Here is a 22,478-nt window from a genome sequence, read left to right on the forward strand (position 1 = left end):
ACTCGTTTAATCTTTCAAAATGTATTTTAAAGAGGTCATTGTTTTTGTTGGGCATCTTTATTTCTGACTGCAAGAATTTTTTATTTCTTTGCCTTATTTATACCTATACTAGGTCCCATAGTTGAAACGATTCACATTAAGAGATTTATTCTGGACACTGACAATGCCCAACTTATATTGGGAATTTTATGGGAAAAACTTAATCATTTGTGGTAATTTAGCTTCGTATGGCTATTTTAAGTTAAATGACCTAGGTTAGAAAGTCTAAATAGGACAATAAGAGTCTACTCAACAGCCTGTAGTTATTCAACTAAAAATAATATCATATGTAAATTAAAAAGCAATGATGGAATCCTGCTGCATCACCATTATGGTATAGGTGCAAGAATAGAGAAAGGAAGTTAATATAACATAAATATGTGTGGTTTATGTCGATAATAACAATAACACATATTGGCATATTCTGGTTCTACCACTTGGCAGCTTTGTTACTCTGACAAGTTACTTACTCTCTCTGTGCCTGTTTTCTCATCTTCGAAATAGAGATAGTAATGGTATCTACCTCATAAGGTGTTTATAAAAATTAAATGAAATAATCACTGCAAAGGATTCAGCCGTGTTTGAAATGTTGTAAACACTTAAACATGAGCTGTCATAAAATCAAGAATACTTATCATTTGACTGCATGAATAGATAAAAGACTAAGAATGAGAACGATATACATATATAGTTGTTTACTATGTGCTGAGTACTGTCTTAAATACATACAAGCATTATATCTATTAATGTATTTAATTCTAATACCAACTTCATAAGGCAAGTATGTTATTATCTCCATTGTACAGACAGAGAAACTAGGGGACCAAAAAGCAAAGTAAGTTACCTAAATCTACATAATGGTGCTGGGATATCATCAAGTATCTTAGTGTTTCCTCAAGTGATGGAACAACTTTTTGTTTTTATAATATTATTTATGATATCACTGGTTTCTGTCTTTTCTGAACATGCAATCATTATTTTTAGCAGCCATTAACTCTATAATTTATTTACTTGAGTTTCTGAAAATAAAGGCATCAGAAAATGATGATATGAGGAAACTAGAGTTACTTTCTGCATTATTTATTCACATGTGCAAAAGAAAGATACACGATGCCAAAGATGGGCAAAACAATATGCTTCAGTATTTGAGACTGAAATCTGAAGAGTTAGGGCATTTTGATCTTCCATTTTTTCTTATGAGAACAGACCAATGGAATGCCTGGATGTATGACAAGGTAGCCCTTTATCTCTCTTTTCTTTCTGTATATTTAGCTCCTATCCTATAACTAATGCCTATACCAAAACAAAACAAAACAAAAAAACAAAAACAGAGTCTCTCCCACCCCACTACTTGACAGGGGTGCTCTTAAAAATCTTGTACAATTTAATCAACATTCCTTTTTGATAGCTTTTTTTCTTCTTATTTTGTAATGATTTCCCCTACTTTTTTTTTTTTTTTGACTTGTCTTCAAAGCTTAGATGCTTAAATATTGGTTGCTCTGTATTTTAATGGTTACTCCAGAGCCATGGAATTTAAAATATGATCTCAGACTTTTAAGCTGTGATGGCTTGATTATTTTACAAGGCCAAAACCCTGAATCAAGTCTGTAATTTTAAGAATCAAAACTGTTTTCCCATTGATGTAGACATTTTGTAATGTGTGGTCCACAGCTATTTACAAGCGGTTCACAGCTGTTGTCTCTTTGTGCCCGAGATCAGGGAGTCTGGGAGCTGATTCTCCTGGGACTGCTATTAATTTCTCTCTCATTTTAGACAGCTTTTCCTTCAACTAGCAATTTTCTGGCTTCCTTAGACTACACTGTAGCTTCACGGCACTCAGGCACTCATAGGACACTTGGACAATTTAGCAATGATCTAAAATACAGGTTTTAAAATAAGTGACTTATTTAAATTCTGGGGAGACAGAAAATGACTCTAGAATACAAAAAGCAAGTGCCAGAAACTGAGAAAAAAATTAAACTAGGATCTGGGATAGGCAACTTCTTTAGCATAAGGAGAAAAATGGTTAATATAACATGAGTTTAGGGCATGGTGACATCTGAAACTGAATGGAACAATTCTTAATATTGTCATTGAGGAACAACACAAGACTCTTTAGGGCAAACTTTTTTTTTTTTTTTTTTTTTGGTTAATTTTTATTGCACGTGGACATGATTTTGGAGGTGGTATATCTGATTCCATGTTTGACAGGGCCTGACTTATCTCTGCCCAGGTGTGGTTTGGAAATCCTATTCTCATGCTTCTTTTAGGGAAGAAGTCATTATATCAGCCTTGAAAATGGGATAAAGTACGCTGACACACTAAGTAAAATCTGTTATCAGGGTGAAAAATTGATACATTTTGTATTTTGGCTCTAACATGTCTCCAGGGTGCAGATGTCACTAAAAGTCCCTAGCTCTTGATCTATTGTTTGCGTTTGTTAGTCTTTGATTATTTATTCTAATCTTCCTACATTAACATTTTATTTCTTAGTTTCCTTATATATAAAATGGTGGTAATGATAATATCATAGGATTGTTATAAGTGTTCAACTTGTTCATGTTTGTAAAATGTTAAAATGATGTCAGGGATGGAGAAAGTACTATATAAAAGCTTAATTTAAAAATATGTTCCCTGCCTCTTTTCCATTCTGGTAAAAAAAAATTCTGATTAATATATCATTGTATCTGTATGTGGTAGACCATGTAGACCATATGATATTTAAAATCCTGGGATCCACTCACTTTTTTTTTTTTTTTTTTTAAGAGTAAGTCATTTCCGAATTGCAAGCTATGGAGAGCCCAAAATGACATATTAAGAAGTTTGATGAGGAAAATAAAGAAATAAAAATCCTAGCTTTTAGATAGTGGTTGCAGCGTTTTAGGATTCTCTTTGGCCCATGTAAATTGATAAAGCAGACGTGAACACTGACAACATAAACCTGACTAAAATATGACTCTAAAATATGAACGTCTGCTATTATAAAATAATCTAATGAAAATACAACCTGAGGAAATACACATTAGAAAATAGTAGGTTATTTTCTCTTCCTTAAAAGTCCTGAAATTTAATTCCATCATTCCTAGCCACAGGATAAAACATCTGTTCTAATGGAAAAATAACAAGAATCCATTTCTGAAAAGCCCCACAAAGAATTTTTCACATGAGTAGATGGAAATATGTATTCTGTTTTTAGAGAACTACTCTTTCTTGATGTAAAAAAGCTGGTGGTCAAAATACACAAACGTCAAATTTTCCTTCAATCATGAAAATTTGATAAGCTCGGAAGTTGCAACATCATCATGCTTAATTAACTTATTCATCTATTCCTTTTTTTCCATTTGAAAACAAAGTGACATCCAGGCACTGGGAATGCTGAAATAAAAAATTTAATCCCTGCCTTCAGGCCTTCATGCTTCAGCCAGGAAGTCAAACACCAAACAATTAAGATATGATGTGACTGGCTCTGTGACAGAGATAAACACAGGATTGAATTGGAGAGACCAGCAGCATCAGGAAAGGCTTCTAAAGGTGACAGATGCATGGTATCTTTGAAGGCCCTGTAAGAACAGCCAGGCAAAGGTTCTCTAGGCAGGAGAAACAATTTGTGCAAAAGCAGAGATGGGTAATGAAGGATTTGCAATTTCTCATACAGAATGAATCAATTTCATACCTCAGCACGTTGTCTGTACTTCTGTTAGCATGTATATTATGTGTATTTTTTATTGATCTACGTGTGCACCTCCCTCAGATAATCTACACGTATACTAACCTAAGCAGGCTGATTTCTTTGTACTTCTCTTTCTGTCTTTCCCTTACAACTTGCCTGCGTAGGTTTGATGGAATTAATGGATGAATTACAGTGAGATTGTTCAAGAAACACCTGTGAAACACATACTTCACCAAAATAGCCCCAAAACCACTCATCAACAAGAGGAGCCCTTTAGTTTTTGTGAACGTAGCCCCATTCCCAGGGACAGGAAAGGGGAAACTCTCTTAAGTTTTTTCAGGGAATGTCATCCCCCAGACATTTTTGTGGTCATGTGGAAAAAGGGTCTGGGAAATGTGCTCTCAGATGGCATGGTTGGAATGAGGAATGGGAACTGTTTTGCCTTCTACACAGTTTTTGGAAAAGGCAATAAGAATATAAAAAGCATCAGCATTGGTCAGCATTCTCAGTGTCTGAGTTGAAAGGTGCTATAAACAGCGAAAAGTCGCAGAGGCCATATCTACCCAGGCCACTTGCCAAGAATAGCTAACAGAGTGAAAAGTCAAATGGGCCAGGGTTTGTGAGCTCTGTCTCATGACTTGAGAGTTCCAATCAGCGTTCCTAAAAATCACTCTGAAAAGAGAGCCACCTTCTCCACCACAGCCCAGGGCCTTGGCCTGGTCAAACAGAAGAAGAGGTTCATTTCAGAGCATGAGCTTCCTGTAGGCAACTTACAGAGGATAGCTTTAAGGATGTGGAGCTGGGAGTTTCTGGAAAGGGAGGGTGCATCATCTAAAACTGATTTCTTTTTTAAAGAAGTAGAGCAGAGAGTGGCTATGGTTTCAACACAGGTCCTCAGGGGAATTTCTGTACACCGGAATCAGCCAATCATGGTTATTAAAGGTAATAACCTTCCTGATTCTTGGGAAGTGATTCTTTATCCTGGTATTTTTAAGGTGTTGTCTTCAGTTGAATCTCGGATGGAATAAAGCTCTCCCAGATTCATCCTAATCTAATACTCAAACTTGGTGAGTCACAGCAGTCTGTTTATTCTTCTAAATAAGTGTGATAACAGTGGATTATATCCTGGCTTCTGACCCCCAGTCCAGCTCCACTATTAGAAGAGCTTTATGACTAGAGCTGAGTTATCAAGTTATCAGCTTCAGCCTTCCCTCCTCCTTTTAATAATAAAGTAATAAAATGCAGTAAAATGCTACTTTTTTCTTCTTCTTCTAGGGCATTTATTTTCCATACCTAATTCTAAGTGTGCTGGGAAATGTAATAGGAAAGGAAAACGTTCTTGAAATCCTAAAGATTAAAGTAGTAGTAGTAGTAGGGAATCATTTCTGATCTGGGATAAGCTCCACTAATTAGCTTTCTCACCCCGAGTACAAAACAATAAAACTAACCAACATTTGGGAGAAAAAGACAATGGGTCTTACAGTTACGCAGTGAAGTCTCTTTTTACACTCAGCAGAGGGTAAAGACTACAGTTTCTGTATCTCTATCTATGCTGGCTAGAACACTGAGTGTCATATTGTGAGCATGCACAATGCTTACTGAAATGCAAAGGCTCTCAAAGGCTGTTTTGAAGTTTGCATATGTACATTAAGTCATGTACTCAGGCACATACAGACAGTTTATTATTATTATCCAAGATTAAAAGTATAAATAAAAACAAAAAGACTTTGCTGTCAAGAGAACTTCTTTCTCCCAACCGCAATGCTAGGTGAGAAGCATCCATTTCATTTTCACACATTTCTTTGCTCTGGGTAGGTCTAGTACCAAAAGGAAAACATCCCACAGCTTTGGGGGGAAGGGTGAGATCCTGTTCTTGCTGAAATTCATTGCCGGGAATTAAAAAAAAAAGGATCATCTTCCCTTCCTGTCTAGTCCCACCTAGTAAGAGAGGACAGCTATAAAATTATCCAAACGCTAGCTGCAAGAGGGAGCTTGACCTCTGATCCAGAATAAGTCCAGCAGATGCAGACATCTTTCCCAACAGCCCTCCCACATCTCTGACCCATTAAGAATCTTGAGGAACCTGGGACTGGTCTTATGCCATCGTTCATACATTAATGGCCTGTGCTTATGCTCAACTGGTCCTGCCTCATTCAAAGTTCTTCCTAGAAGGAACTGATTTCCATGAGTTTTCTCTCTCGTTGCTTATTCTCAAAAAAGTTTTCATTCTTTATCAAGCCACTAGTTTAACTTTATTAAGTTAACTACTCTACCAAATCTAAAGAAAATCTAGGAGTTATTGAACTTGACACATGATGTCAGAACAACTGGCCCACTCGGTGAAAACAAAACAAAATAAAATCCACAAACTTTAAACTCTTTTTCTGTCCCCACACCAATAGAAAGAGGATATGAGAGTAAAGATACAGTAAAGCTGGTGCTTTCACTGATTTTATGACTTTCCATCTAGTTGTATTGGTGTCATAGTAATAGCTAGATGCTATTAGTATCTTTGGTTTTTGATAAAGCTGAAAAATATCCAACAAATGGTAAAACATGTGGATCTTTGACAAGCGATGACTTACAAAAGAGAATAACAAACAGTTATTTGGAGAGTGTTAAGCTATTTGGAGAGTGTTAAATGGTTCATCAGGGACCACTTTAAAGGTGTTTGTTCAGAGCCTGCCTCTCAAAGACACCTACACAACCATCAGCTGCTAATAACACCGAAGAAGATTTACATCTTCCCAACATATGTCTTTGTGACAGCCTTTTGCAAAGTCACAAAACAAAACAAAAACAAAGGCAAAACGCAAAGAGTGAAAACAGATGTTACTTCATTTGCTCTTGCACCCAGTCCTTGAAAACGTCAAAGCGGAGCTCTTTATCTGGGTTTCAAGTCAGCTTGTCCCTTTGGCCCCAAGCAAAACAACTCCACTTCTAGAAGAATCTGAATGTCCTGGTATATTCTTAACATCCTTCCCAACAATAGACATGGAAGATGGCACAGAGTTAGACAAGCAGGCTTTGAGAATAGAAAACTGTGATTAGGCAGAAAGAAAATAATTGGACAAATCAGTGGTTTAGCATATTTATCCACTCCCTCCTCTACGATTTTTTTTTCTTTCTGAAAAGCAAAGCTGTATATGACCATACACTCAGATTTTAGTGGAGTCCCAGAAAAGCAGGCTTATAGCTGGTTGCGCAATTCTAGTGACTTAAGAGAAGCGGTGGTCTTCATCACGTTATAGAAAACTTCTGCCAATATGGAGCCTAGGCCTTCAGGAGGTTAATTTTGAGAACAAATTTCTCATCTGCAGAGGCCTGCCCATGAATCTCATTGTTTCCATTTTTCCAAACGTATTCAGTTAAAAAACATATATGTAAAACACTTTTTATATACAAAACATTTTAAATATAAATATATATACATATATAAAAATACATATGTGTGTGTGTATATGTAGATAAATATCTATATCTTTATCTAATCTATATCACTTTTTTTTCGGTTGCTCAGTCTTATACTGAATGGTTAAGTGTAGTTTGCTCCCTCAACTTCCTTTGGCTTGCAAACATCAGCCTTGCAACAGCTTCTCACCCATGATAAGTGCTTCTTTGTGCAGTGGAGCAGTAGATGCTGCCTTGCACTTCTTTAGGAGGTAAAATGGGCTGATCCCTGTGAAAGGAGCAAGTTTCACATTCATCTGAATGGTTATGTGGACAGGCTCTGGGCCTTCCTCAGTTCTCACTCTCATGCATTTTGATACTCTAGTTTTATAACCCAAGAATTGTCAGAGTTGGAAACATGACACCTCTCACCAAATCCTCTTTGCAGAATGGTTAACCAGATTTCAGGAACAGGGAGATGGCAGAATTTTTTCTTTCAAGTGACACTGATGAATCCCTTATCAACAAACCTGTGAGTTGGGTATCACTGTTCCATCTTACAAATGAGGATATGGAGCTCAATATGTTCACAGCTAATAAGCGACAAAATGGGATCTGAACCCAGGTCTGACTCCAAAGCCTGTATTTTTTAACCACTATAATACACACCTAATAGACACTGTCTTTACTTTTTCACAACTGTAGGAGGAGGATTCTATGTATTGACAGATCCACATTTTCAGTAATAGCATCATGGATCATGAGGCTGGGTTTTGGAAGTCAGCTTATAGGGTTGTGTGTCTGTGTGTGTGTGTGTGCGTGCGCGTGTGCGCGAGTGTGTTTTAACAGATAACCTGCTCTTTCATATGTTCATTCTCAAGTAAAATATAATTATCACTTTGTCTAAAAATTAAGCTTTGTTGTACGTCAAGTTAACTAATCTCTCTTGATTAAATAGAGTATACTGATTTTGCTCATACAAGGTAAAGATACTTTCAGAGCTCTTGATTTGTTCATTTCTTTTTACTAGACATTGATAATGTGGGTCTCATAATAAAACAAATTGTTAAACCAATCAATTGAGATAGAAATGAAAATCATCCCCACTGCTCTTTGGAAATCAAAAAGAAGGTGGAATTTTTTTCTTTTCCTTTGTCCTTTCTTCATAGTGTTTAATAACAAAATACTTTGCCTAAAGTCCTTTACACAATCTTTTGATTAGAGATTATCTGCCAAAATAATGTTTGAGACACAAATAATATTGCAGAAAACCCCTAAGAGAAAAATGTTAGAACCAGAAGTGCTCCCTAAGAGTCAGAGTTCAGAACCCTGGTTTGGTTCCCTATGCTGTTCACTGTTCAATACTCAGTGCCTAGGATAGTGTAGACAATAGGAGACAACAGATGCCTGTTCAATTAGTAAGTGGAATCCCCTACTATAGTGTCTTCTGCAGCTTCTAGAGGTGGACTCTTTCATTCCATTTTTAAATTCCATTTTTTTTCTTCAAAGAGAAGAGGTTTCATTATAGGGATAATCTCAGGTTCACAGGAGAGTATCTTCTGTTGATTTGTTTCTGATCCAAGCCTCCACACTGTAACCTAGGCAGCAAACCCAGACCAGGACATAACAGATAGGAGACACCTGCTCTAGTTTGCCATTGTCAGATGTGCATTTATTTGCAGAGATAACCATTCTGGAAAAACACTCATGTTAAAACTACGACATGAGCTTTCTTTAAAATGCAGTCATTGACTGTAGAAGGTTTTGTGACTCTTTGGAGATCAGTCTTTAATGACCAGAACAGAACAGACTTGGTTGCAGCTTAATGGTTGGTCTATAAGATGGGAAGTTTAAGTTCTAAGGCAACTGGGCTAAGGTACCAGTCTAATGAACTTTGTGTCAGGCAACTAATACTGGTATCTCTGTTCCACTGATGACTTTCTGCACAGCCCTGAGCTGAGATGGCAATTATGTTTATAGAGAGTTTATTCAGAACCATTCTTAAAGTAACTTTTGATCGAAACCAAACAACCACGGACCTATCATGTAGAACATGGAACAACTGATGACACCAGTCTTCTATAGATCATGTTGCCTTGTAAGTCACATGTGTATAAGTGGCCTGAACAAAGTTATGATTGAACATGATTGCACATGTGTTCTTCCTTGCACTTTCAACTTAGACACAGTGAAGTGGACGTGACCATGCGTGGGCTAGAATCATGCGTTCGGGCTATTCTAAGTGCCATTTGGAGTCAGACTTTATAAAGTGACTTTCTAGGGTCCTTAAGTACAGTTGTCCCCTTCCAGAGGAGTTACTAGGTCATTGTCCTCCCCATCCTCCACATACACATACACACAGACTTCCTAAAAGGCATTTAAAACAATTGGAAGCTCAATAAGTGATGATATAGTGAGCTTCCAAATTTTATCTGTCTGGCAGAGAATATTTAAAAGGATATAAGACCTACCATGTCTGTCAGTAAATATTTATTGAACCTTGAAGCAAAATTTAAATATAACATGCAGTTTTGTGGTGTCTAGTTGAGTAGAAAAGACAAACACAAATATAGCAATTATTGCGCAATACCGGCAAGTCTAGGTGTAGAAGTTTGAAATGTCAGTGAGACAAGAGTATATAAAACAGCTGTTCTTCCAAAACAGGGTTGTAAGTTGGCAGCAGTCTCTTTATGTTCCCAGAAAAATAAAGAGGGTTCAGCTCTTACAAAAGCTTACATTATCCATAATGCCCCTGAATCACAGACTTAAGTATATAAACTCATGATGTTTTATTGTTCCAGGAGGAATGATATCTGGGAAGCGAGGGGTACACTGCCCAGAAGCTCCCTGCAGAGGGGAATCCTCTCCCTGATTCTCTCGGCCAACCAGACAGAAGAAAGGCTGTGTGAGTGTGCATGGGCGAGGACAATGGGTTCCTAGTGCCAACACACTATACCGAGAGAGCAGGGCTATGAAGGCGGGAGGTAGGGACAAGGGAGGATGAGGGAGGGAGACTTGAAGGATGGGAAACTGGAGTGGGCACTCTGCAGGGCATGATAACAAAGAGCCATTCTGGCAAGTGGGAGGATGCAAGTTTGTCTCCTCTTTTCCCACCTGCTCTACATTAACTCTAAGCCAGGCACTTTCTTCCTCATGAAGACAGAATAGGGTAGTGGCCAAAAGTACACTGCTGTCCCTTTTTTTCTTTTAACAACTTCCAGCTAGCTTTAGAGGGCAGAGAGGAAGAAGGGAAACAGAGGCACTTTTCCCTTTGCTTCACTGCTCATCACTGATCCCACTCTGCCTTGCCAAGCCCCAGATCTGCGTGGGTCCTGCAGGGATGCTGGAAAGGGGAGGGCCTAGAGCACCAAAGAAAAGAAAAAGAAGTGGATTTCAGTGTGAAAGCAGTTCCTGGTCCTTTGTCTTAGAAACCACTTCTGCTTTCCCCTTCCTCTGTCCTCATCCCCACTGCCCCCTGCAGACTCTCTGCAAACCATATGTGGAGCTTAAGGCAAGGTGTTCTGTTCTGGAAATAAACCTGCAAAGAGGCCTGGATTCATGACAGTGTTTTCACGTGAAAAACGAGTAACTACACCCAGAGAGAACTATTCCTAGGGTTTCACACACAAAATGAACTTCTCATTTGCTTTGTTTTATTTTAACAGAATGACATGTTAGGAAAACTGATCATTTGTCATTAAAAAAAAATCCGACTCAGAGATAAGGGTTTTACAAATAGCTTTTAAAGGCAATGTACGTTCCGCTGAAACAAAAGAGAAACTACAGAAGTTCTGCCAGGGAAGTTCTGGCTTCAGTGCGGCTCGTTAGTATGAGATGAAATGTTCTTGTTGGCCGTGACTTGGCCACATTTCTCCCCAACCTCCTACCCGCCCTGCCTCCTTCACTTCTACCTCAGCCGAAACACTCGAGCTGACTATAACTTCAAAGTGAGTGTAACTCATGTGTTGTGCTGGAGCCAGCTTATCCTGGCTGTTGAGAATCATCTGTTCATATCTCTTCCCAACTCTATGTTCAGCGATTTCATGTTAGTAGCTTGAAATCATCATGGTTTCATGTAAATACTATGAAGTATTTACATCGTAGGGGTAGGCAAATGCTACAAATCGGGACTTTCCTTTGTGGGGGCAGAAGTTTATCGGCACACCACTGGATAAAAGTGAACACAGCTTTTTCTCGAGAAACTCAAAAAATTAAGAAAATTAGTTCCCTTAAAGGTAACATGGAAATGAAATATTATCAAATATATCTACATATTTATCAGATTAGTGGATGAAGATGGGTTTGAGAGAGTGGAATACAGGACATTTTGGTAGATAGATGAACCTAGAAGAAGTCTTGAGCAAGGGTTAAGTTGGAATGGTAAGAGGTCTTGAATAGCGAATTTGGGACAATATAAGGGCACTTGCAGGGAATTTGAAGGAGGGAGAATTTTTTCTATGATTCTATCTCAAATTTGTGAGCTAGACATTCAGCTCCACTAAATCAAGAGTTCTGTATCTTTCTTACTGTTGTGCCTTGATGGTGCTTGGATCATATTAAAATTTGACAAATATCTGTTTAATAAATGAGGAACAGAGCATAAAAGGCAAAATATTACAGTTTTTCAGCAGTTTTTCTGTTTTTTTTAAACATTTTATTTATTTTTAAACATTTTATTTATTTTTCCCCCTCCCCTCTGGTAACTACTAGTAGTTTTCCTGTGTTTTTATCTTAGTTTGGAACATAAGTGAAATAACAAACTTATGGGTAAATCACATATCTTCTATTTGACCCATTTGGTAGCATCAATTCTCACCAAGTGCGGAGATAACCTCAGATTTTAAACTTATAGTCTTTCCACAATGATTACTTCATCCTTTCCTGTAGATGACAAAGCCAAGATGATGAATTGTCAAAGAAAAAGACTTTGACAAAATTAGAGCCAGATTTGCAATAATGTATGTCTTGAGATAGCTTGTTACTTTCTCTTTACCCAGTTTAACTGTCCTAGGAGTCTTTGCTGGAAGCTCAAAAATAAGAGAATTATAGCAAAGGGAAATTGGGTTTCTAAAAAAAAAAAATAGTTCATATTTTGAAAACCATAAAACAGAGAATATTTTAGTCATTGAAGGTAATTTTATGTTTTAGTCATCAGGATTTGAAGGACCCTAAAGTTTCCATTACTAGGAATAAATTTTCCTCTTTTTTCATTGATATTCTAAAGTAGTCTGTAATGGGTATCTTCCTACCTCCACCTTTGATATGCAGCAAGCAGTTAAAAAACAGAACAAAAAGGTCTCAAGCAACTTGGTTAAACTCTAATTGACTTGCCCGGAAACTCTGATATTTTCCCCATGGTTTCTGCCCATGACAGAAAGATATAACCACTGAGAATATTTTCTAAAAATTCAATGTAAAAATTCAATGTAGTTTACAACCATGCCACCCTGAACAAGCCCGATCCTGTCTGATCTTGGAAGCTAAGCAGGGTCGGGCCTGGTTAGTACTTGAATGGGAGACCACCTAGGAATACCAGATGCTATAGGTGTAAACAATAAAAAAAAAAAAAAAAAAAGAGATTGTAAACCGACAAGGTCCTTGCAATCTGTGAGGTCAACCAAGGGTTGCCTCCCCTAAAAAAAAAAAAATTCAATGTTATATACAGCAGGCAAAGTTTATGTCAAGTAAACATCTGTGTTCTTATTATAAGAAGAGTTTTCTCAAACAAACTTGCCAGCCTACAATGTCAAAACCACATGAACCAAACAGAAAGTGTGTCGAAAGCGTTAAATCGGTGTCTTTGAGAATTTATGACTCCATGGCTTTACATAGGGACTTCATATTCTGTTCAACAAAATTTTGAAAAATGAAAACAAAGTCTATACATTATCAATTGGGAGTTAAGTTTCCCTGCTAAAATTCTAGATGTTGCCTGAATCCTGCACTGAAAATCTCTTGATAAAACCCAGTCCCATTTGCAGATAAGGAACTGGGAGCAGAAAGCGAGGCACACTTTTATAAATGGCATAATGAGGATTTGCATTTTGAAATGGCCTCATGGTGATTCTGTCTCCATCACTCCACAACAGTACTGCTTCAATTGCCTCTGAAAGAACCACATAACCTCAAGTATTTAAAGAATAACTTTCCCTGTCCTTCAAAAAGCTCTGTTATTTTATGTTAATGTATTTTATTATTGGATTTTTTCCATTATTGTATAGTTTTCATCATATTTTCATAAAATGAGCTAAAATTAATTCACTCTTAATTTTTACTGTGAGGCTGATGTCACACGCAGTCACAACAATGACTGGAAAAGCAGCTTTACCTCTTTCACCACACATCAGGTAGCTTCTAGCACCACATGATTAGCTGGATAATTATTTTTAGTCTTTACATGTATAGGGTGAGTTAATATAAACCACATACAGAGTTTTACATGTGAGATAGTGGAAAGAGATCAAGAAAAGGAAGGAGGAAAAACTAAGTCAGGAGATCAATATACAATTTTCTCTTTCTATGACATGTGTTCTCATCAGGGTAATGACAGAAGAAAATACATTTTTTTCAGGACTTTTTTTTATCTATAATGTAAACCCATGCTAGAAAAGTCTTCGAATGGCTACTGATGACAAGACAGACTACTGAACCATCCTTTTTGTCATTTTATTTTCCTCGCATAATAATGCAATGGCCTTTTGGAGGGTTCGGCAATAAAACTGCCAACCAGGAAATTTCACGTGGGGCTTTGGGCTTTGTCTCCAGTGTCTGAGCTGGGTTTGGGGCCATACTGCTGTGGAACAGCTGCTTCCAGAAACACTCCTCTAGAGACATCCATGGTCACTTGCCATGACTTATATGATTATCCATCATGGGAACAACTCTAGCCCAAGAAAGCTCATTTCAGAATATAATATGGTGTGGATTGAAGACCTAATGGAGAGAAGTGTACCCAGGGGAGTGATTGTGATCTTTTAAATCAATAAAATCTTGGAAGCCTTCTGTAAATTGACTTAAGAAAAATAATGGTTCCCTTCTCAACATACCACTGTACTTTTTTATTTGTCTTTTGTTAAGTCATTCTGAGGAAAGGCTGAACCAGGGGATTTTAGACCTCAACTAGCCAACAGAAAATAAAAGAATGTTATATTATCTTGCCTATTATATTACCAAACTCAGTAATAAGAGTATCTATTCCTTCCTCTAGTGCAGTGGTCCCCAATGTCTTGGCATCAGGGACCAGTGCTCCTATGAGAGTCTAATGCCTGATGATCTGAGGTGGAGCTGAGGCAGTGATGCTATTTTTGGGAAGAAGCTACAAACACAGAAGAATCTTCACTCACTGGCCTGCCTCTCACCTCTTACTGTGTGGCTCTGTTCCTAACAGGCCACAGATTGGCACCAGTCCACAGACTGGGGATTGGGGATCTTCACTCTAGTGAACTTTCAGGAAGGGCAGAGAGAATAGGCATTTAGAAATTATCCTCAGCTGACTCTGAGAGATCAAAAAAGGGTGTTAGAGGAGGGCCTGTATAATTCTCCATCTTAATTCTGGGGTACTCTCTCCTTATTTTGTTCCAGTGGCCTTCTTTCCTTTCTTTGAGATCACATTTCATTTTTTTTTGTGCCACAAAATGCTTGCACATGCTGCTTCTTCTGTTCGGAATGCTCTTCTCTACTATTTTTCTAAACTTTACTTGTACTTCAGGTTTTCATCTAAATGCTACTTCCTTAGCAAAGAATTCGCCTAGCCATCTAATCTAAATCAGGTCTCTCTTTTCAATCTTTTATTGAACCCTGTAATTTTTCAGCATTTTTTTTTCACAATTTGCTTTTACACTGTTGGTTTTCCTCCTTTCTTATTTCTGTGTATTCAACTGGTATGAAAGCCTCTCAAAGGCAGGGGATATGTATGCTAACATGTAGTAGGAACTAAATAAATATTTACCATATCAAAGAATTAAAAAAGAATAAGTGAATGAATGGAGTCTATGAAAAAAAAAAACTGACAGTCATATTGCGCATTTTAAATAGTCATACTGATATTACTGTGTTCAAATAAATAACTTTAGTCTAAACTTAAGGTTTTAGAGTTTGTGCCCAAATCAATGAAAGTTTAAATTATTCATATTTTAAAATCAATATTTTCTCAGTGGAACGTGTTTTCTCAGTGAAATATGAACACTTCTATCTTCTTAATATCAGAGACTTTAGTATCTAGTTTTATAAGGTTTTGTAAGTACAATAAAAATCACTGTATGATGCTAAGTGAAGGGCAAAGAAAGTAATTCTATAAAGCTTTTGACCTAGTTTCTCTCTGGTTTCTTCAAGGCAATTGAAAAGTCCTCAACTGGGTACAATTTGTGGGTGGTCATTCTAGTGCTGTCCAGAGTTAGAAGTATATAGATGGAGTAGGTTTTATAGATGGATCTGTGATACATTCACTTTCATAATTTTCTGTCATCAAAAAGAAAAAAAAAAAGTCAAACTGGATGTTATCGAATCAGTTGTAAAAACAAGTTATCCAGATGATGCCTTAGAAACAGTATTGATTGGTACAGAGTTCAAAGTGATTTTGAGTATTATATGGAGGTTTATGTGGCAGGGTAAGTTTTGTGTATAAAGTGCTAGGATCAATAGAATCCATGACAGCCTGTTTAATGCTTTAAACAAAGTGCTAAAATGGTGAGGGAAACCAGCTAGAATTTGCTGCTCACTCCTCTCAAACTACAATGAAATATCTTTACGTTCAACATTTGCATGGAGATTATTTATGCAAGCCATTTAAGCCAGAAATTCTATTCCGAAGTGTTTACCTTACATTTATTTCACAAGTGCATAAAAATTCTTAATGTAGCATTTCAGTTTAAAAAAACAACCACCCAGAAACAACTTAAATGTCCATCAATATGAGATTTTTCCCTCCCTTGACATACATTGTTTGTTATCTACCAGAAATTGTTCTAAGCATTCTTCACATAATTACTCGGTTGATTTTCATAACAATAGCAATCTTCATTTATTGTCCCCATTTTAAATACAGGATAAAAAGATATTAAGTGGCCAAGCTAGAGTTTGAATCCAAGCAAGAATTTTTTAAAATGAGGTAGACCTAAATTTAATGAAAAAACATCTAGGACATATTTTTAGATTAAAGTCTAAAGAAAGCAAGTTGCATAATAACATATATAGTTCTCATTAGATAGCACTATATATATTAATATTTACATATGTGTATAAATGCCTAGAAAAGTTCTAGAAGTATCTGTCAAAATCAATTAGCAGTTACCTCTCATTTGTAAGCAGAGGTTTAAAATGGACTTTCAACTTTCACTTTTTTAAAACTTCTGAATTTTTAATTTTATATTTTTAAGTGGCAAAGAAATTACATATTTCTTGAGTTATTAAAATAAAATTAAATGCAACCTACATTCCCACCCTTGCCCTAAAAAGCAACAATTAAAAAGATTTAACATTTACTGGTCGAATTTTGTTTTCTAATGATGAAAAGATGTAATTAAAGAATTGAGTTTTTCATAGTCTATATTCATATGTACATATACTCTGTATGTAGCAAATATGCATTTGTAAACAGATGACTTCCATTAAAGAAAAAAAAAACTAGGAAAGATAGACTATGTTCAGAACTAGCTCCAAATTCTTTAGCATACAATGTATAAACAAGAAAAATGATGACTACAATAAATCCATAAAGATAAAAAAAATTGCTTAAATGATGAATTTAAAAGGACTATGTTGACTATAGTAATTATGTGAAAAATGCTTATATTAAAATAATAATGCACATTGTAATGATTTGGCATATACTGTAGTCATTCTAAAAGGATTCATGTTTGTTTTTTTTTAAATCTACCTATAAACATGACTAAAGATATTCTTTGTCCTGATATTCATTTTATTTATTTAGTGTTGGGCTATAAAATTTTCTTTGTGATAAATTATAAAAACCAGGGTTAGAAGTCTATCAAATTTTGATTACATCAAAGAAATGTAGTACAAGGAACACCTGTGAATCATGACATAGTCATTCACACTGAATTTTGATAAGACCTATACAGTGATATAGTGTGATCAAAAGATTATGAATCTTATAAATTAAATTCTATTTAATAAGCTGCTATTAACACAAGCACTCTCAGTCCTTCCACAAACAATCTACATTTAGAATATATTCTGTCTAGAGACATAGCTGTCATTAAGGCTTAAAGGCACAAGTCCTCTTTTCTGCTGCTTCTCCAACAGCTCACTCATGACAGCAGACAAAGAAGGAAGAGAGGAGGGTGTGCAGAGTAAAGGAGGCTGCTGCCGGTGAAGAGAGACAGGCTTTCCTAGTGTTCACGTGCCATGTTGATCATCTGAGCATTGCCCTTAGTGCCTGTAGAACTTGCTACTGCTCTTGGGCCTTGGCTAGGTAAACTAAAATTTGTCTCAAATTTTGCAAACAAACAAACAAATAAGCAAGCAAGCAACAGGTCTCAATCCACCATCCTTAATCCATTTAGTCAGATCTGATTTACATTGTACTTTAGTGTACCCTCCCTGACAAGTGAAGAATATTAAAAGTGATTCTGGGGGAAAAAAATATGCTAGAAATTGCTTCCGGTAATTTCCATAACTAGGAGAGCTTAAGGGCAGAATGACTAGGTGCCCAAATTTCTAGGAATAACATTGCCTTGTTGAGAACAATCTGAAATACGTAGATGCTGCAGCCCAGCTCCTAAGAACTTCCAGTTGTTTAATAAGAGAAAGTAAAGATACCAGCCAAGCAATAGCAGTAAAATGGTTTCCTTTTCATGAAGATGTTATGCCTCATTTAGGAGATCTATTACACTCTCAGTTAAAATGAGATTTGCTACCTTCTATGGGTTTCAGAAACATATTCTTATGTTTTTCCTATTAACTATATGGGTAAGAAAAACTACCTGGTGATCTCTTCAAACTCTCCATTAACTGAGTGACTTTTGACAAATGGAAATTCAAAATTGCCTCTGAATGCTAAACTGCATGTTTTCTATGGAAACACTAGGATTAGCTACTTTGTACTTAAAACATTCATCATTTCTTCTGCAAACATGTTGAAACAAAATACTGAATATAAAAGATTTATTATCTAATGTACAAAATTCGAAGCGTTGCTTTATGGTAAGCAGAAAAAGGTAAAAATCTGCCTCTCTACAAAATACCTTTAATGAATTAGGTAAGTAATGGAGAGCTGGGCAAAATCTACGTTACTAAAGTCTGTAATTTTTTTCATTTGTAATAAACCCACCCCTTAATATAAATTATGAGTATAATTTCCTAAATTCTACTTCTGACTTTTTTCTATTTCTCTTTTTATCAAATAAAATTAAAGACAAAACTCTGCTAAAAATATTCAATGGAAATAAAATAACTAAGTCATTTTAATTAACTGAATTTGTTGTTAGGCTAGACAACTCCATGAAGTCTTTATATTTATTCCTGTAATTTTCTTTATTTTTGGCTCATTTTCCATCCTGTGGGAAATGTTCGTTAATACTGAAACTGTCATGTAATGTCTTTGCTCTACCTCCTTCCTTTATGCCATCATCAAGTTCATTAATCACCCAGGATCTTTGCCCAAGTAGTTGACAAAGCGTTGGACACTAAGGACTGATGATTCTATGCCATGCCACTAGAGACTCCCTCCAGGCCAGGCTGACGTTGAATATCACACTCTGCTATGGTCCTTACTTAACAGCTGCATGATTCAGCCCTCTTTGACCTCAGAAGTCTCCAACTTGGTCACGTGACTGTAATGAAATTTTTTTCTTAAATGTCTGCTAATCTGAATATTCACGGTATTCTCCTGGTCTTACCACTAGGAACGACGTCAAAGGAAATGGAAAGTGGATTCCTTGAGGGCAGATACTGTATTCTATCCACCCCTGAATTCCCAGTTTCAGACTCAGTGACTGCATGGCATGTAAATATATGATCAATAATTGTTCATTGGGAGAGTCTCAGGGTTCTGAAGAAGTCGCTTTGTTGTCCTAGTTATGCCATTTTCTTGCTGTGTGACTCTGAGTTTCTAAGAATCTGGGTTCTAAATCTGAAACTATAAAGTGCTAGAAACTTTTAAATTATCTTTCAGGTATAAAATTCTACATAGATTGACAAATCTCTACCTTATAACAAAGTGGGATGATTACCCATTTCCCTAACTCTACATAGTTTTCTGAAAGAAATTTGAAATACATTTTTTAATATGTCAATATATCCTCAAATAAAAATGGTGTGTTGTCTCTGCAAATATTTAATTTCATATCTGCAAACTCGATATGATGCCAACCATTTATTTGTAAGCTTGGAAAAATAATGCAGATTGGCTTTTTTTGTACAGCCACTTAACATATATAAATATGAACTCAGAAACTTTAAAACACTTTGCTAGAAGCACAGTGATCTCAGCATTAGTAGAGTGATGATCCCAGGGAATGAATGAACCTTTCATGACTGATCTTCAATCAGTCAGTCTTTCCCAGAGGAGAGGTTACTATTTTAATATGTTAAACTGAAGAACTCAGTGCACAACTTAAGAGAAAGACGTCTGATTTAAGTGTAAGCTTCATATAGACTGGGAGAATTATGAAATACATAGTCTAACAAACTCTAGTGTTTCTGTTTACTGGGGCTAATTAGTGTGTGGGTGATAGAAATGGGGCACACACATCAAACACAAATTGGCTACTTTGTCCAGCAAATTGCTTCCACCTGCCTCCTAGTGGGTCACACTGACTTCTTAGCTATTTTCTTCCCATAAATGGATTTGGTTGTAGGATTGGAAAACTGACTCTACTATGTTTTCAGCTTTAGTTTAATGGGATTTATGAATGAAATATGCTGGTTTTATTAAAAAAGATAAATTTACTAAGAGTTTATTTATTTTCTCTTTTTGTTTTTTTGTTTTGTTGTGAGGAGAGAGGAATGAGGTAGGTACAGAAACAGATAAAGGTATGCATTTCAGGGAAAAATATACAGGACAATATCCCCCAACATTTTGCTGTCCCTCAAGCTGATGAATTCATTTAATCTTTTTTAGATTAGTTCTAGATAAGGAACTGGAACTATCATTTACTTTATTTTGAAAGAAATTAAAAGGCTATGGTTTCAACGTTGTGGTCAACATGTATTAAATTGTAAAACAATAATAACTTACATACTCAGGAACTTTATTCAAAGGGCGATGTGAGAGAAGGCACAGGAAACAGTGCTGAAAACTATAAAAGCTCCAATGAACGTTAAATTTAATGGTAGAGGGCTATTATTGATGGTGAAAGAACATAGACGATCGTTTATTTAGACTTTAGAAATGTTTCTCCAGGACCCTTGGAATGAACGAGTTCGATGTTTACAGCACCTATCCAATCAGCCCATACTCTGCCCTTGGCCTCATCCCTCCTGCCACCCACCCTGCTCTCCCTGGCCACATGGAGGGAGTAAGGAGAGTGGTAATGAACCTGGATCCCCTGGGGGCGGAGGTGTAGGCTACTTAAAAAATAAGAAGGAAAACAAGTTCCAGACACTGAATTCTCCAACAAGGCAGTTATTTGGGGCACCTCACACATCAAGGCTGGCAGGCACTGCTTAACCTACCTCTCTGGGTGGCAGAGCCATGTGAGGTTGCTGTGCAGTACCTACCAGCAAGTGTTTTTGTGGCTCTGTGTCACAAACAATTTGTTTCTACATCTTGTGTCATCAGGATCCTGGGAAACATGTCCATACTCATTATCCATGAAAGGAGTTGATTGCCTAAGTGATTTGCCTGCTTTCTACAGAGTGGGGAAAGCTATTAAAGACACTTTTAGCCACAAGATTGCAGTCAGCAGTTGGGCTCTCCTCTTTCCTTTCTCTTTCTTTCCTTCATTCTCTAATAAAAATTGTAGATAAACTCATTTCCTGCTTGGATTGTTTATCTCAGATTCAAGAGCCCTGGAACATCTGTTAGTCCTGTTCTGAAACTGGATGTGACAGAAGAAGGGAAGGGAGATGCAAGAAAGCTATAAATTGCTGGCTCACTTCTTGGGAAGGGGCACTGCAGAGGAGGTTTGCAAACATTTAGACTTGGGAACGTGATGATCTAGGGGATTCAAGGACTGGCTTCTTGCCTGCATCCTCCTTCACCTTTAATTCCATCCTCGATATTGTACATGCAAGAGCTTCTCAGTTGCCTCTGTCCAAACATCGTCCAAAGTGGATGTGCAGTTGGAGGGAGGAGCTTCAGCGCAGTAAGCCCTGGGCTATATGCTATGTTCATGAGAAAAACCAAGTGACTTGCCAAGGAGTAGACTTTTCTCCATACTAATCAGTTTATGGCAGTGGTGACAAAGTAGTGGAAAAATCTCTGTGTGAGCATCCCTGAATCTTCCGAACTCCTGTACCCTGTGCACACACAGATAATCCCATCACAATCTTGGCCCTTGGGAAAGGAAGTGAGCACACAGGACAAATACTTCTACAGAGGAAAGGCTTAACGCCTACTACTAGCTTTGGTGACAAACATGGAAAACAAGCAGGGTTTTAAATTCCCCATGTATCAATTACTCTCTTAATAAAACCTAAGACACTTAAGTTTCCCTAGTATATACCGAGCATGTCTTAAGTACTATCTCACTTTATCCTCAGAGCAATCCTAGGAAGTCACTATTGTTATTATACCTATTGTACACACAAGAAAAGAAAATGGGCTGGGAGAGGTCGCAAAACTAACAGAAGATCATGCAACTAGCAAACTGTGGGCCTGGGATTTCTATCCAGCTCTGGGTGATTCCAAAACCTTTATTTTTCACTGCTTTAGAAAGCTGGGTGCTTGAAATCTAGCTTTATGTTCTATTCCATAAAAAGGACATTATACATTTCCTGTATGTTTTCTCAGCAGACTTGTGATAAAATATTGTTTCGGCTCCCTGGAATAAGGCTGAAAAAAGATGTACACAGTAGGCCTGAATTCTTCTGAGCCCCACTGTGCCCTGAGAGCCAGGAAGTCTCTACACTTCAAATCTCAGACTCAAGCTCTCAGCTGCAACCCCCTGAATTTTGCTATTGCCAAGAACTTGAGCTCAGACCCTGGGGACCAGAGACCAGATCTGTTCTTGATCTGTGAAAGGGACTGGGGTAGAAGAACAATTGAAGGATCTCCAGAAGCAAAGTGGGCTGAGTAGCCAATTCAGGGAAAGGCGAGACAAACAGCAGCCTTCTGAGAATTTACTCCAGCTGCAGCAGGGTTCATTCTTTATTTTGCCTTACAGAGAATCTGATGATGATCTGAAAAAGCCATATGAAGACATATTTAACCAAATATGCAAACCAAAGAACTGGGAAGGGGTTGCCAACACATGTC

General features: G+C 37.0%; 1 protein-coding gene and 1 pseudogene across 25 annotated transcripts in view; one reads left to right on the plus strand and one right to left on the minus strand.

The window, feature by feature from the left end:
- SLC8A1 (solute carrier family 8 member A1) overlaps window positions 1-22,478 on the minus strand; it is a 338,333-nt gene that overhangs the window by 139,288 nt on the left and 176,567 nt on the right. The window lies entirely within an intron of this gene.
- LOC118606236 lies at window positions 12,529-12,647 on the plus strand (annotated as a pseudogene).

The sequence above is a fragment of the Rousettus aegyptiacus genome, unplaced genomic scaffold (genome assembly GCF_014176215.1).
Source record: "Rousettus aegyptiacus isolate mRouAeg1 unplaced genomic scaffold, mRouAeg1.p scaffold_m13_p_7, whole genome shotgun sequence".
Taxonomy (NCBI): Eukaryota; Metazoa; Chordata; class Mammalia; order Chiroptera; family Pteropodidae; genus Rousettus; species Rousettus aegyptiacus.